Below are 16,068 nucleotides of genomic sequence, written 5' to 3' on the forward strand. Positions count from 1 at the left end.
GAATTACAGATCATAAGAATAAGGTATCAAACCGGCAAGCAAAAATAAGTTTGAAATACCGAATTTAACCTCCAATTTCAGAGTAATATCCCACTTTTTTTTAAACTGAATATATGAATGGACTGAAGGTTTAGTGTATTGTAAATGCATGTAAACATAAACCGAAGTTTTTTTGATGCAAACTGAAGGTTTATAGGGTTTGCACCTAAAATGCATTCTTTTTAACTGGATTAAGGCCAGAACTAGATAATTTTATTGAACTTTGATATCATGGGGTGCAGTATATATAACAGGCCGGGTCGGGGCGGTAATCTTCACTGTGGGTGTGGTGAGGACAAAAGGGGTAAGAATATTACACAAATGTTGTATAGTTGATAACAATGGGGAGGGGGGAGGGGAGAATTTCAAAGTGTTATAACTTACTGAGACAGGGAAAGGAAAGTGTGTGTTTTTTCCCGTTGGTTATGCAGATATAGGTTGCGGGAGTTGCGGGGAGTGTTTTTATTCAAAAAAGGATGAACGAGGGAAGAAAAAAGATAAGGGGAAGCTTAGAACGAACAATGTAGATCTTTAGAGGGAATAGAGCGGAAGAAGGGGAGAAGAATGCAGAAATAAGTTCAAGGAGGTTTTTAGATAATGAAGCAGGATAAAAGGAAATTGATGATTGGTCACTGGTGTATTAGTATGTTGCAAGTTCGAGCTTGTAGTTAAGTATTTATGTTTGGATAGGATAAAGAATTAATTATTATGAAGGATGAAGGATTAGGAAAGAAAGGGGTATGGCACATTAACGATAGAATAAGAAAATACAATTTTCTCACTTGGCTAATTTTATGGCCTATGTTCAATTGTCTCTGAGCGCCTAAACCGCAACTGTTGGTTAATGCATGAAGTTATCTAACCATCAAATTTACATAAGTAAAAATTTATGCCATCACAAAAACATGTTTACTCATCTGTAGATTTTTAAGTTCAAGATTTCTTTGGGCGGCGGAAGGGGGGGGGGGGTACAGCTAATCGGGCACCATTGCTCATCATTAGTAAAAATTAACTGAAAATAAAGATATACTGAAAGTAAAAATGCACGGAAAGATATACTAGAAATAAAGATATACCGAAAAGAAAGAGACACTGAAAGTAAAGAATAAATGTATATTGAAAGTAAAAATACACTGAATGTGAAGATACACTGAAAGTGAAGATACACTGAAAGTGAAGATACACTGGAAGTAAAGATACACTGGATGTAAAGATACACTGAAAGTGAGGATACACTGGAAGTAAAGATACACTGGAAGTAAAGATATACTGAAAGTGAAGATGCACTAAAAGTGAAGATACACTGGAAGTAAAGATACACTGGAAGTAAAGATATTCTGAAAGTAAAGATACACTGAAAGTGAAGATACACTGAAAGTGAAGATACACTGGAAGTAAAGATACACTGAAAGTTAAGATACACTGAAAGTGAAGACACACTGAAAGTGAAGATACACTGAAAGTGAAGATACACTGAAAGTGAAGATACACTGGAAGTAAAGATAAGCTGAAAGAAAAAATGCAAGGAAAGTTAAGTTATGCTGAAACTAAAGTTATACTGAAAGTAATGATAAACTGAAAATAAAGATATACTGAAAATAAAGATATACTGAAAGTAAAGATGTACTGAAACTAAAGATATATTGAAAATAAAGATAAACTTAAAGTAAAGATAAACTGAAAGTAAAGATACACTGAAAGTGAAGTTGTACTGAAACTAAAGATATACTGAAAATAAAGATACTTTAAAATTCAAATGAAAAGTTGCAGCAGCAGGCACGCAAATTACTGAAAGTAAAGATACACTAAAAATAAATATAAACTGAAAGTAAAGATATACGGAAAATAAAGATAAACTGAAAGTAAAGATAAACTGAAAGTAAAGATACACTGAAAGTGAAGTTGTACTGAAACTAAAGATATACTGAAAATAAAGATATACTGAAACTAAAGATATACTGAAAGTAAAGATACACTAAAAATAAATATAAACTGAAAGTAAAGATATACGGAAAATAAAGATAAACTGAAAGTAAAGATAATCTGAAAGTAAAGATAAACTGAGAGTTTTAAGATACACTGAAAATAAAGATATACTGAAACTAAAGATATACTGAAAATAAAGATTTACTTAAAATAAAGATATACTGAAAATAAAGATAAACTGAAAGTAAAGATATACTGAAATAAAGATATACTGAAAATAAAGATACACTGAACGTAAAGATAAACTGAAAAAACAAATGCAAGGAAAGTAAAGATATACTGAAAATATGAATATACTGAAAGTAAAGATATACTAAAAGTAAAATTGCACTGAAAGTAAAATAGCACTGAAATTTAAGATCCACTCTGAAAGTAAAATAGCACTGAAAGTGAAGATGCACTGAAAAGGTGAAAAACAGTGCTAGTTAATATAATACACTGGAAGTTAATATTTAGGTCCTAAATTCTCGTATTTATGGACTAATATTTTTTTCAGATTAATATGTTTCCCTTTGCAAAAAGACTTGCCATCTTTTGCTGCTAAAAAAAAAGGTTAGGTTATGTATTTTAACATTAACTGAATCTATATTTTTTTCTGAAAACAATAATTATGCTTCGTTAATTTTAGGCCCTTTTCGTTTAAACTTTTTTAACGGCTGACGAAAGAATTTGCCTTTCCATTAATTTAACTAAATCTTCCTTTAAAAAAAACTTTTTGAAGCACAGACGTTTTGTTTCTTTTATTACGTAATTTAGATTGTTTTACCTATTTTTTGTATACCTGGTCAAATTTAAATTATGTCAATAATCTATTTTAGTTCTTTGGTCCTTGATGAAGAATGCAGTTCTCAATTTTTTTGGGAAAATTAAAGGTTAACGTTTTTTTCATTAACTTTTTATATCTTGGAATGGGTAAGGGGTGCTATTTTTGATTAAATAATAAAATTAAGTAAGGTTATGCATACTCATCAATTCCGTTGTAAATAAACCTCGCGAAGTAACCGCTACGTAGAGTTCTAGGTTAGGGTGTTTTCATGTGTGATGTGTGGTGTGTGTGAAGGGGGGAGACCGTAGATTCTGCGTAGTGTTTCATGTCACTATCAAGTATCAGTCAGTCTTCAGACAGTCAATTTTGTGCCTCCGCAGAGTGAAGATATAAATGGTTACTCCCTCTGCCCTTTAAACCCCTCTTTACAGATACTCCCTGGATCCTATCCAACCTGTTTAATGTCATACTGTACTGCTTTATAAAACTTTTCTTAGGCCCCTCCTTCCCCTCCCTGTTTATAATCTGATAATGACAAGCTTATGTATTAGTTCACTATGATGTAACGTGAAATCTAGATCTTTTTAAATATCTTGACAAAAATTAAACACTACATTTCATTTAATAATTTCAAATTTGATTAGTTTCCAATGATTTAATCTCCCTAATTTTATCAAATGAATTTGCTTTATGTAAACACTGAAACAGTGAAGCTGCAAATTGATTAACTAACAGTGGTTTCTCATTTCTCAGTTACCATGCAACATCTAGCAAGTTAGCAACATGAGCCCTAGCTCCATTCGTTCCATTGTTAATCATTCAATTGAACTTGCAGTGAGAACCTGAAATCAATTGAAAGAATGACTTTACTATCAAAAATCGCTGTTGTAAATTTTAATTAATGTTGCTACCATTAAATCTGAATGTTTAGGGCACTGCACTGTTTACTATTCAGCACTAGTTAACAAAATACGAATTTCATAACTGAATGAATTCCACTCTTTTCTGGGTCTCATTCAGTTAGTGTTTTGTTTAAAGATACAAGTACACATTGATTACAGAATATTTATATATTTATAAAGTTGTAATCCCTGTTTGGATGTCCGATCATAACTTATGGACCTCTTGACCGAGTGGGTCGACTTTTATTGGGAAAACTCCAAGCAAAGCTGGGTTCCCAAGCTAGTTCATTATAGAGTTAAAAGTACACTATGAATGCAAATCTATATAAAAGTAGTAATCTCTGTTTGTTCGTCTGTTTGAATGTCCGATCATATCGCATAAACCGCTTGACCAATTTGCCTCAAATTTTGATGGGAAATTCGGACGAATCACGGAAATGTTCTTAGCGTGGGGTTAAACTTTTAGAACTAAAATTTAGAAAGGTTGACTTTTATGGGGAAAACTTAGTTTCCAGGTATTTTTTTAAAAGTTAAGTTAATTCAATAAATCTAAAATTATGTTAAGGTTACTTATACACCTGGACCACAAGATAGTTTTTATTATATATATGTACGTACTAGTTATGGAACCCAGCTTTACCTGGAGTTTTTCCTATAAATGTCAAACAACTTTTCAAAATTTTTAAAAATCGAATTTTGTCAAGCTTAGAGGCAAATTTTTGAAAATCCAAAAACATTCCCTGGGGTCACGCGAGGTCCCACAAAAATTTGGGCCTGATCGGTTTTGGTTTATTGGATTAAAAAAAACAGACAAACAAGCAAAGTATATTTATAGAAGATAGACAGATAGATATACGATAAATATATAGTTTAGAAAAGTTTATCTGTTGATCGGAAAAATAGAACGTTTGATAAATGTTTAACATTTGAAGATGTTGAAGTTTAAACTGCATAGTTTCTTCTCTCTTTCACGATAATGTCAAGTTTTCTGTATTTTCTTCATGAATAAAACAAGTATTCAAGGAACTTGCCTCCCAGCTGCTTAATCTACATATTCATCATTTTTCTTATAAAAACTAATTTTTATCAATTCTATAGATTGACAAATAATCACAAATATATCGTTGATTGTGTAGAAAAGTTTTGATGGGAATTAATATGAAAAGAAAGATCTGAATTAAAGTATAGTTGTGGAATAACTAATGATCAATTTAACGACATCGATAGTTTTCTCCCACGCATTTACTCAACATTTTACAACTATAAAATATGAAATTTTTCCGGGAGGGGGGACATCTAAATATATAAAGTAGTGATCTCTGTTTGTTTGTTTGTATTTCCGATCATAACTCAGAAACCCCTTAACCAATTTGCCTCAAATTTTGATTGGGACACTCGGTACAACTAGGAAATGTTCTTAGCTTGGTTTAAACGATCTTTGACTCTGTTTCCAGTCAATACTGGGTTCTCAAGCTAGTTTTCAAAATAATTCTTTAAAAAATATTGTCAAATGTCAACCCTTAAATATGCGGAGGCGCTCCCTTGAGTTTATGGAAGACTGGCTCAGGAAAATTGTCTTTGTTTAAAAGAATCCATGAAAGTCACATCAATTAAAATCAGATTAAAACTCTGCAAATCTAGCTGATAAATGAGAACCCAGCGAAGCACGAGTGCTTCAAGAAAATGCGGATAAATGCCAAAAATATGAAAAACACTAAATGTTAAACTCTCTTCTCCTTTTAGATGGAACAAACTTGTATGGCATTAGGTTTCATCTTTCTGGATTACTCGTTGACTTTTAAATCTTTTAACGTTTTTTACTTTTTTTACTGACTTTGCACAATTTTCCAATTAAAAACTAATTAATTAAGTAAAAACTGGGCCACGGTGGTTAATTTTTTGTTTCTTGAGCCAGAAACAAACTAGACAAACATTTTATAAGCACTAGCTGGGGAATCCAGCTTTGTCTGGAAACTAAGTTTTCCTTATAAAGTCACCCTACTTCAGTTAGACATTTTAAACCAAGCTCAAAAGAAAATTTCTTTGGTCCTAACGAGTTCTCCGATAAAAATTTGAGGCAAATCAGTCAAGGGGTTCATGAGTTATGATCGGTTATACAGAGATTACTACTCTATATGTAGATTTAGCGTTGCCCGTGGTATTTTGAAATCGTCCAATATACACAACGTGAAAAGAATATATAGATCGTGTATTCGTCAATAATATATAATATAGGAAGATATTAAAGCTAAAATGTGTCTTCCTTACAATAAATATTTAAATATTCATGCGTGAGGTTTGGTTAGGTCGAGATATGTAAATAGTGTTAATTTATTCAGTTCTTTTATGTACTAGGGTGTACTGTATCACCATTATCATTAGGCAGACCATCATTAATCTTATATTCTTGTCCTTCGGGGGATAGGGGCGCTCTTCAGTGTATTTTTATTGGTAGAAACTTATTTAACTAGATATAGGATGCACTTCTAAAAAATGTTTTTTCTTTGGAAAATAAAATGTGGGAAGTAATTAATTTTAAGATTGTCAAAAAAATAATAACTTACTTATTTTAGACCTGTTCAAACCCTTTCACTTATTTTTACCGGATTCAAGAGTATGTAGAGTGTAGACATAATTTCATGCGCCACTCCATTTGTAGAGTGTAGACATAATTTCAAGCGCCCCTCCATTTGTATAGTGTAGACATAATTTCATGCGCCCCTCCATTTGTCGAGTGTAGACATAATTTCAAGCGCCCTTCCATTTGTAGAGTGTAGACATAATTTCAAGCGCCCCTCCATTTGTAGAGTGTAGACATAATTTCATGCGCCCCTCCATTTGTAGAGTGTAGACATAATTACAAGCGCCCCTCCATTTGAAGAGTGTAGACTTAATTACAAGCGCCCCTCCATTTGAAGAGTGTAGACATACTTTTAAGCGCTCCTCCATTTATAGAGTGTAGACATAATTTCAAGCACCCCTCCGTTTGTGTAGTGTAGACATAATTTCAAGTGCCCCTCCATTTATATATAGTGTAGACATAATTTCAAGCACCCCTCCGTTTGTGTAGTGTAGACATAATTTCAAGTGCCCCTCCATTTATATAGAGTGTAGACATAATTTCTAGCGCCCCTCCGTTTGTGTAGTGTAGACATAATTTCAAGTGCCCCTCCATTTATATAGAGTGTAGACATAATTTCTACCGCCCCTCCGTTTGTGTAGTGTAGACATAATTTCAAGCGCCCCTCCATTTGTAGAGTGTAGACATAATTTCATGCGCCCCTCCATTTGAAGAGTGGCGTGTCCGATTCATAACAGTACATTTTAAACATCTATTAAGAATTTATCATAGATAAATAAATAAACATAGATAGCTTACGTACGCAAAATCACCAAGAATTGTACAGTCCGTGAACTCATACTTCTAGGGGTCAAAGTGTACTTCATTGATAAGCGGGGTGGTTTGGCGTTTTAATGGATTTGATAATTATTAAACCACTCAGGAGTGAATTTTATTTTGAGAACTGAAGAAGGACATGAGAAGGACTAAACTAACTTAAATTTCTCTCTACAGAACTAATGTACACCACAAGTACTCAATGACTTATGAACAGCCAATGTTCAAAACCGACCTAGTTAATCTATAAAATAGGAATATCTTTAAAACATCTCTGTACATATATATCTTTCAAGATGAAAAATGTCGTCTTATGCGCAATCTATCTTTATCTATGGAATTTATCCATGATCTGACAAAGGTTTAAAGGGTACCGCTGTGAATTTAACATGCCACGGAGTTCTTTAAAAAATCAGAATGAATTGGAAAAAAATGTTTGATAATAAAACTCCAATGGTTATGATCTTTGTTGACTTTTCTTCTGGTTCATATAATTATTCAATCAAACGGTCAAGATACTCGTGGCCGCTGGGAACATTTTTTATGTTACAATTGTGTCAATTCTAAAGGATTTTTTTAATTACAAGGACTAAGATTTTAGTGACGAGAGTTTGCATTATCTCACAAAAATATTGGAGGAGGCATATTTTTCAATAAAAAAGCATGATTAGTTTGTTTATTATAATTTTTACATCATATACAAGGTGTTGTTAAATTTATTCAAACAATTTTCATCAGCCTTAAGGAAGCTTTTAAAGATATATTTTACAGCTGGTCTATTTTGGTTTAAGAAAAAAGTCATGATAAATAACAAAGAATATCTCAAGTATAGATGTCTTTTTTTCATAGACAGATTTGAAGTATTTTTGATTTTCCAGTTTTATCATGGGTTTAGCTTACCCTGGGCATACTTAGCTCTAGTTTAATTCACGTTAAAGAGCATAGGTGAGATGAACCCTCGCGGGTTATTTCAAGAATATAACCCCCCCCCCCCCCCGTATATAATTATAGTACAGTTAGTAAATCACCACTCCTACACGCGGCGTGTAGGGTTGTCAACTATCTTCACACATTATGAAGAATGGGTTTAGGAAAGACCCCATTATATCCTTACGACCCCCAATGGTTTTTATTGATGAAATTATCTATCGATTTATTGTAAATTGGAAGGCTTGATTATTAATGGGTTTTTTGTCTGTATTTGTTATTTTTTCATTGTTCCTTAGCCATTGTTACTGGCTTATCATGTTTTTTAATTCTTTAATTGTTACTTTGTTCTATTTTGTACGTATTTATTTGTATATTTTCATTCTTTTTTGATCTTACTTCTGACATTTTTCGTTTCAAAGGTTTTCGTTCTACTGGTCTAGTCTTTTTTATGTTTCAATTCGAATTGTAAAATTTATTCATCTCCAATTCTATAGTTTTATAGTTAACTGATTATCTAGTTTTTAAACTCTCTTATTTTTTGGTTCTTTAGATCTATAGTTTCTGGTGCTCTTGTTCTTTATTTTTCTTTTCCTTATCTCCCTGTATTCCAGTTCTCTAGTTTTCCAGTTCTTTAGTTCCTGTTCTTCTGGTTAGCTAGTTGGCCAGTTTTCTAGTTCTTTAGTTCCCTGGATATCTAGTTCGCCAGTTTTATGGTTCTCTAGTTCTCTTGTTCTCCTGTTTTCTAGTTCTCTAAATAGTAGATTTCTCTAGTATTCTACAACTTTAGATTTCTAGAATTTTAGTTCTCTAGTTCACTTATTATATAGATTTCTTGTTCTATAGTTCTTTAGTTCTTTAGTTCTTTAATTCTTTAGTTTTTTAGTTCTTTAGTTCTTTAGTTCTTTAGTTCTTTAGTTCTTTAGTTCGTTCTTCAGTTCGTTCTTTAGTTAGCTATTTCTCAATTTCTGTGGAGATCACCATATGTTTACATATCTTGTTCTTTACTTTTTAAAGCTATAATTTTATTTTTATCCAGTTTCTTAAAATAGTTCGTTTAAAGCTATCCATTTCTTTAGTTGTTTTGTACTATCTTGTCATTATATATAAATGCTCCGTGTTTTCTACTTTAATCGAACAAAATGATTTATAAATATTAAAGTTATCAAACCTCCCCCAGCTTTCCTTGACTTTCCCTAGCTTTCTAAAGTTAGTCTGCATATATAGAGAGTAACTAGCATGTTGTTGAATCAATTTAGTAGAATCATGTTTCTAGAGAGAACATAGTGGAGTTATTTTATCACAATACAGCAAGTCATCTATAGCTTTTACAAATTCAGTTTTTCGGTTCATAGTAGATATTATCAACATTAACAAAGAACATAATTTAAAAAAAAAGTTAAAGCCGGAATGCCAAAGAATTATGCGGAATCGTTTATATTTTATAACTTGTATTAGATTAGAGTTGTGGTTTTGTCGTTAATAATATGGTATCTTAAAAATTGTATTTTAATAGGTTACATCTCTACGGTTTGGCCGGTTTTTAGAGTTGTTACGTACATTACTTTACACTGTACAGTTCATGTTGCATATTTCGACCCTTTACTCTCTTATTTAAATTATAACCTTCATCACTGATTTTGTTTAGAAGTTCTAATTAAAAACTAATAAAGAACTTTCATACTTTTCTTTGGGCACAAATTGTCCACAATAATTATAAAGAAGTTTATCATTTATTCCTTTCTTCCATACTTCAGAAAGGTTAATTATATGGTCGGTATAAAAGTAAAAATAGTGTAATAATCCAAACTAATATAGTTAGAACACCCTGTCTACAGAAGAGGTTAAAGTGTACGAATCCTAGATAACTTTCTGTGAAAACCATGACTAGACAAATTTAAAGAAATATCACTAAGGATGAAGAAAAAAATAATGATTTAGTTTTTTGACCACTCTCCACACACACAAACTCCTTTTACATGGCCGTAGAAATGTTAAAATTTTCATTTTTTGTCAAAACCTACAAAATGTTGACGTTGATATTTTTTCTACTTCTAGTAAGCATAAGAAGCTGAAGGCACGTTTTATTTTTTATTGATTTTTAGTGTTGTCATTTGTCAACCTTTTATGAAGAATTAAGGATTGGGATAACACTTCCAAAAATTATGGGAATTGATTAGAAATTATATTAAATTATTCGTAAATCCGATAGTTTCGTATTGATTAGGGACGCGTGTACAGGAATTTTTCACGGGGGGTCTCAGACCTGTATTCGGTCCTGAACTTCTGAAACTGAAACATTAGTTTAAAAACAACCAAATTCAGTATTCAAACAACCAAATACATCGTTTCTGTATCGACATATTTTCAATCATGTTTTTATCCGAAATTCGCTGAAAATAAGATTAAAGAAATGCAGTACATCGAGAAATTTGCATTTTACGGTTAAAAATTGGTTGAATGGCTCGCTGACTTTTAACCAGGACTCCTAATTTACCGTGATTGTAATATTCAAACCCTGACCCATTCCTTACTACAGTATATTATCAATACAATGAACACATTTTTAACATACATAACTCATCCTCTTGTATAGTGATAAATGTCTTACCCTTGAATACTGTTTATATATAGTCCTATAATAAATGAGTCAGACAGTGACTCTATATATAGACTCTGTCCTGACCACTTCATAGTACTATTAACCTAACCAACAAATACAGAAACCCAGATCCATAAAATTATATTCTTCCATGCATACACAATACACTATGCATCATACACTAGCTTGGGAACTCAGCTTTACCTAAAAATAGTCGACTTACCCAACTCATAATGTTTAAACCAAGCTTAAAACATTTCCGTGGTTTTACCGCCTTTCCCAATCAAAATTTTAAGCAAATCGATCAAAGGGTTCCAGAGTTTTGATATAGGACAGACAAACAGAGAAAAATCTTAACATTTTATAGTTCTATCCTTAAACGGAATAGTATAATACATTTCTATTACAATTTTGTATTTAAAATTAAAAAAATGGTCTGTTCACTTGCATTGTTATATCAAAGTTTACAACCAACAGGTTGCTAAGTTTGTTATATTTTTTAATCCAAACTCCCTTTTTTTTCCTATATTCAGCCATGTTATGATTTCTGATTCGGTATACTTTTCCATTATGTTCAAAATTTTTGTCAAGATGAATTTAATGTTTTCTTGAATTAGATAAACATATACCCTTCCCAAACTTGTTTAACCCCCGTCCCCCTAGAATTAATCCCTCTCCTTCTGAAGTAACATATTCCACTGTTAATGGTATTTCAACAATTTACCTACCCGTTATATACTCTCTATTGTGTAACTGGACACCATACACCCCCCCTCTCTACTTGGCCAACTGTCCCCATAGGTCACCCCTCCCCCCCCCCCCATACCCTTGCAAACGTCATTTTACGTGCCCATATATGTATTATTTCGAGTTGACAGAACAGTGGCAACAATTTGTAACTCCTCTCTCTCTCTTCCTTGTTTTCGTCTTGTTTTAAACCTTAAACATTCATTCAAACGTTGCAGTAAACTAATGAGTGCCTTATTCAATAGGCCTTATTTATTGATTAGTCTGAACATAATATATAGACCAAGTTCTCAAGTTCTCATCTTCCTCCTATTGTTTACCTCTAGTTCTCCAGTTCTACTCTACCTCTAGTTCTCCAGTTCTACTCTACCTCTAGTTCTCCAGTTCACCTCTACCTCTAGTTCTTCAGTTCCCCACTACCTCTAATTCTGCAGTTCTCCTTTACCTTAAGTTCTCAAGTTTTTCACTATCTCTACCTCCATTTCTTCAGTTTTCCTATATCTTTAGTTCTCCAGTTCTCCTCTACCTCTAGTTCTCCAGTTCTCCTCTACCTCTAGTTCTCCAGTTCTCCTTTACCTCTAGTTCTCCAGTTCTCCTCTACCTCTAGTTCTCCAGTTCTCCACTATATCTCTAGTTCTCTAGTTCTCCTCTACCTCTATTTTTTTAGTTCTCCTCTATCTCTAGTTCTCCAGTTCTCCTCTACCACTAGTTATCCAGTTCTCCTCTTCTTTGTATTCTGGTTCCTCTCCTCTACTCTTTAACAAGTAATTTAAGAAGGATTTGTACCATTGGCTGTGTGCCAATAAACTGTAAATCCTCAAATCAATTCCTATTTTACTTCATTTATCAGTAATTCATCAAAACCATTTATAGGTTGTAGGTTGTAAACTCTCCACCTCTCCCTACTTATACCTTCTCTACCCCTCCCTCCCCTGTTAATACTTTGACCCACCCACCCCCCGCTTCCTATGTAAGGTTTGACCTCGCATGCAGCCAAAGATAGTTTTTATTCATTCATGTCTTCTAAACTTTTAAATTTATTAGATTCTACATCAATAAGCTATTCAATTTATTACCATGCGGGATCCAATACGATTTAGCAAAAACTAGAAATATGGTTCCTACTCCGCAAAATATATATGGTTCCTACTCCACAAACTAAATATGGTTCTTACTCCACAAACTAAATATGGTTTTTACTCCGCAAACTAAATATGGATCCTACTCCGCAAACTAAATATGGTTTTTACTCCGCAAACTAAATATGGTTTTTACTACGCAAACTAAATATGGTTCTTACTACGCAAACTAAATATGGTTCCTACTCCGCAAAATAAATATGGTTTTTACTCCTCAAACTAAATATGGTTTTTACTCCGCAAACTAAATATGGTTTCTACTCCGCAAACTAATTATGGTTTTTACTCCGCAAACTAAATATGGTTCTTACTACGCAAACTAAATATGGTTCCTACTTTGCAAACTAAATATGGTTCCTACTCGGCAAACTAGATATGGTTTTTACTCCGCAAACTAAATATGGTTCTATTCCGCAAACTAAATATGGTTTCTACTCCGCCTAAATATGGTTTTTACTCCGCAAACTAAATATGGTTTCTACTCCGCAAACTAGATATGGTTTTTACTCCGCAAACTAGATTTGGTTTTTACTCCGCAAACTAGATATGGTTTTTATTCCGCAAACTAAATTTGGTTTTTACTCCGCAAACTAAATATGGTTTCTACTCAGCAAACTAAATATGGTTCCTACTCCGCAAACTAGATATGGTTCTTACTCCACAAACTAAATATGGTTCTTACTCTGCAAACTAAATATGGTTCTTACCCCACAAACTAAATATGGTTCCTACTCCACAAACTAAATATGGTTTTTACTCCGCAAACTAAATATTGTTCTTACTCCGCAAACTAAATATGGTTCCTACTCCACAAACTAAATATGGTTCTTACTCCGCAAACTAAATATGGTTCTTACCCCACAAACTAAATATGGTTCCTACTCCACAAACTAAAGATGGTTTTTACTCCGCAAACTAAATATGGTTCTTACTCCGCAAACTAGATATGGTTTTTACTCTGCAAACTAAATATGGTTTCTACTCCGCAAACTAGATATGGTTTTTGCTCTGCAAACTAAATATGGTTCTACTCCGCAAACTAAATATGGTTTTTACTCCGCAAACTAAATATGGTTTTTACTCCGCAAACTAAATATGGTTCCTACTCTGCAAACTAAATATGGTTTCTGCTCCGCAAACTAGATATGGTTTTTACTCCGCAAACTAGATATGGTTTTTACTCTGCAAACTAGATATGGTTTATACTCCGAAAACTAAATATGGTTCCTACTCCGCAAACTAAATATGGTTCTTACCCCACAAAATAAATATGGTTCCTACTCCACAAACTAAATGTGATTTCTTCTTATAAAACTCAAATATGTTGTTATCTTAGATTATTTCGTTTCCTGTTTATGAACTATAAAAAAATATGGTTCCTCACACAAAAAAAAAAACATTAATTTTGTTCTTTTCAGTAATGTTACATAATTTTTATTAGGTCCAAACGCAAAACTTCAAATTCTGGATTTGATTGAGAGTATTTTGTAATCAATTGATCTCTTGTTGACAAGGACAACCTTCCCGTTCATAATTCAAATCTAAAACTTTTTCGATTAAATTTAAATTTGAAGTCAAATAACCAGCAAAGGTGCAACAATTTTGAAGCGCGTGAATTGAATTCTTAATTTACTTTGATTACACATTATGTGCATTTTAAATTGAAAAGGCGAAAATGAAATTAACCTCTGACATTTTTCCAGATTGATCTGAGGCGCATGTAATTACTTCCTTATACTAAAGTTCTGTATTTTCATATAAAAAGTATACACGTATGCAGTGCAATTTCTCTTTTGATTTATTTTTCACCCTTTTTCAAACTTTCCGATTAAAAAAAAAAAACTATTTATTTGCACGGGGATTGAAAGTATTAGCGTATCGCTAATTACGACACTTCTAAATTTCAAAAGTACTGTAGAATTAAAGTTGTCAAGTAATCATGTCTATTTTTTAATTGATTGAGGGGTTGACTGCTTACATTAACCGGGGGGGGGGGTTGTCACCCCGCCCCCGGAAGGTACAAAAAGGTTAGGGCTCCCCCCCCGCTGTCAAATTCCTGTTTATGCCTTATTAATTGGTGCTTAATTTGAAAATCTTTAATCATTTAAGAACCGCTAGTTGCAACTTGTAGTATTCTTGAAATCAGATTTTATTAGTGTCACGTTTTTGTAAATATTTCCTGGTAACCCTATTTAAAGAAGGGATGTATAATTAGTCCAGATCTGGTGTAATAATGCATAGATTAAACCCTGACAAGACAGAGCCCATCAATAGATCAATAGATCAAGGTTAAAGGAACCTGATCTAACAAATATTTAATTAATGCTAACACCTTTAAAGCTTTATCTATTCTACTTATTCTATACCAGCGCATAGACAGTACACTAGCCTACTACATCATTAAAAGTGTATACGCTATTGTACTTGCAACCTGTCACACAACAGTACATGTACAGAGTATCGCTTTCACACTAAAAACTTTACAATACTTTGCTTTATCGTACTTAACTGTTTTATACTTGTACATTAACAGTGCACTATCGTTCTTTACTTGTATCTTTTCCTTGTACAAATGTACATTATATACAAAAACAGTTTGCGTTTAAATAATGTTAAGATTATAGCAAAATGCTATCATATGTAACCATCTAACCTATCAAAAAAAAGTATACAGAAACAGTACGCTATTGTGTTTATATAATCAAATCGATATCGTACTTTAACCTTTCACAGTGGGCTAACGTGATGCCTCATTTTATATATAACAGGAAACAAACAGTACAGTCCTTTATCACATACAAGTATTCTATCTGATATATAGAGGTCGAGGATTAATACAAGAAATATTTAATTTTTATTTTTCAACTTCGGAACTGAGTTTAATTGCCACAAACTCTAATTTTTTATCCCTGTATCTTTACATCCCATGACCTTTGATTTCAATTTATGACTTTATAAGTTAAAAATATAAAAGGTTTACATAGTCTGGTTACAAAGATAAAGGGATTAGAAAATTTGAGTTTGTTGCAAGAACTCTGTTCCTTTGTTATCTGAAATTAAATACAACTGATTCATATAAATCCGATTTTATCCGTGGAAAGCATGGAATTTGATATTATTATATTATTATGTAATACAAGTTTCTTGCATACAGATCTAATTGATCCAATTTACTGCAGAAATTAAAGGAATTTATGATTTTATGTTGACATTTGGGCAGGGGCGTATTCAGGAATTTTTCCAAACCTGAAAACCATATATTTTACTGGTTCCGGGAGAGGGGGGGCTTAGCTGCTCTGAATGTGTGTAACCATTTAAATACAATAACTTGAGCAAAGGTCCAAGAACAATGAAGAAATAAAGATGAACCGATTGAAATATTTAAATTTATTTTAATTTCAGGAATATGTAATAAAGCGTAGCAATTCTATTTACAACCCTCTCTACATTAAAACAACTGGATAAAAGGTAAACGAAGCATCCAGGACAGTTTTTGCTTTGTCAATTGTGAAAAAGTAATCTTCCTGTAATATTAAACTAACCGTTTACAACTTTTTATTTCT

General features: G+C 32.6%; 1 protein-coding gene across 1 annotated transcript in view; it reads left to right on the top strand.

The window, feature by feature from the left end:
• Positions 1-2,519: 2,519 nt before the first annotated feature.
• The window catches only part of LOC111696831 (protein spinster homolog 1), a 32,507-nt gene continuing 18,958 nt past the window's right edge, over positions 2,520-16,068 (top strand). Inside the window, exons 1-3 of the mRNA XM_023466580.1 lie at positions 2,520-2,577; positions 2,844-2,897; positions 15,908-15,973. The gene's annotated coding sequence lies outside the window, so the exon portion shown is untranslated. The remainder of the gene's footprint in view (positions 2,578-2,843; positions 2,898-15,907; positions 15,974-16,068) is intronic.

This window comes from Eurytemora carolleeae, unplaced genomic scaffold (genome assembly GCF_000591075.1).
Source record: "Eurytemora carolleeae unplaced genomic scaffold, Eaff_2.0 scaffold263, whole genome shotgun sequence".
Lineage (NCBI taxonomy): Eukaryota > Metazoa > Arthropoda > Copepoda > Calanoida > Temoridae > Eurytemora > Eurytemora carolleeae.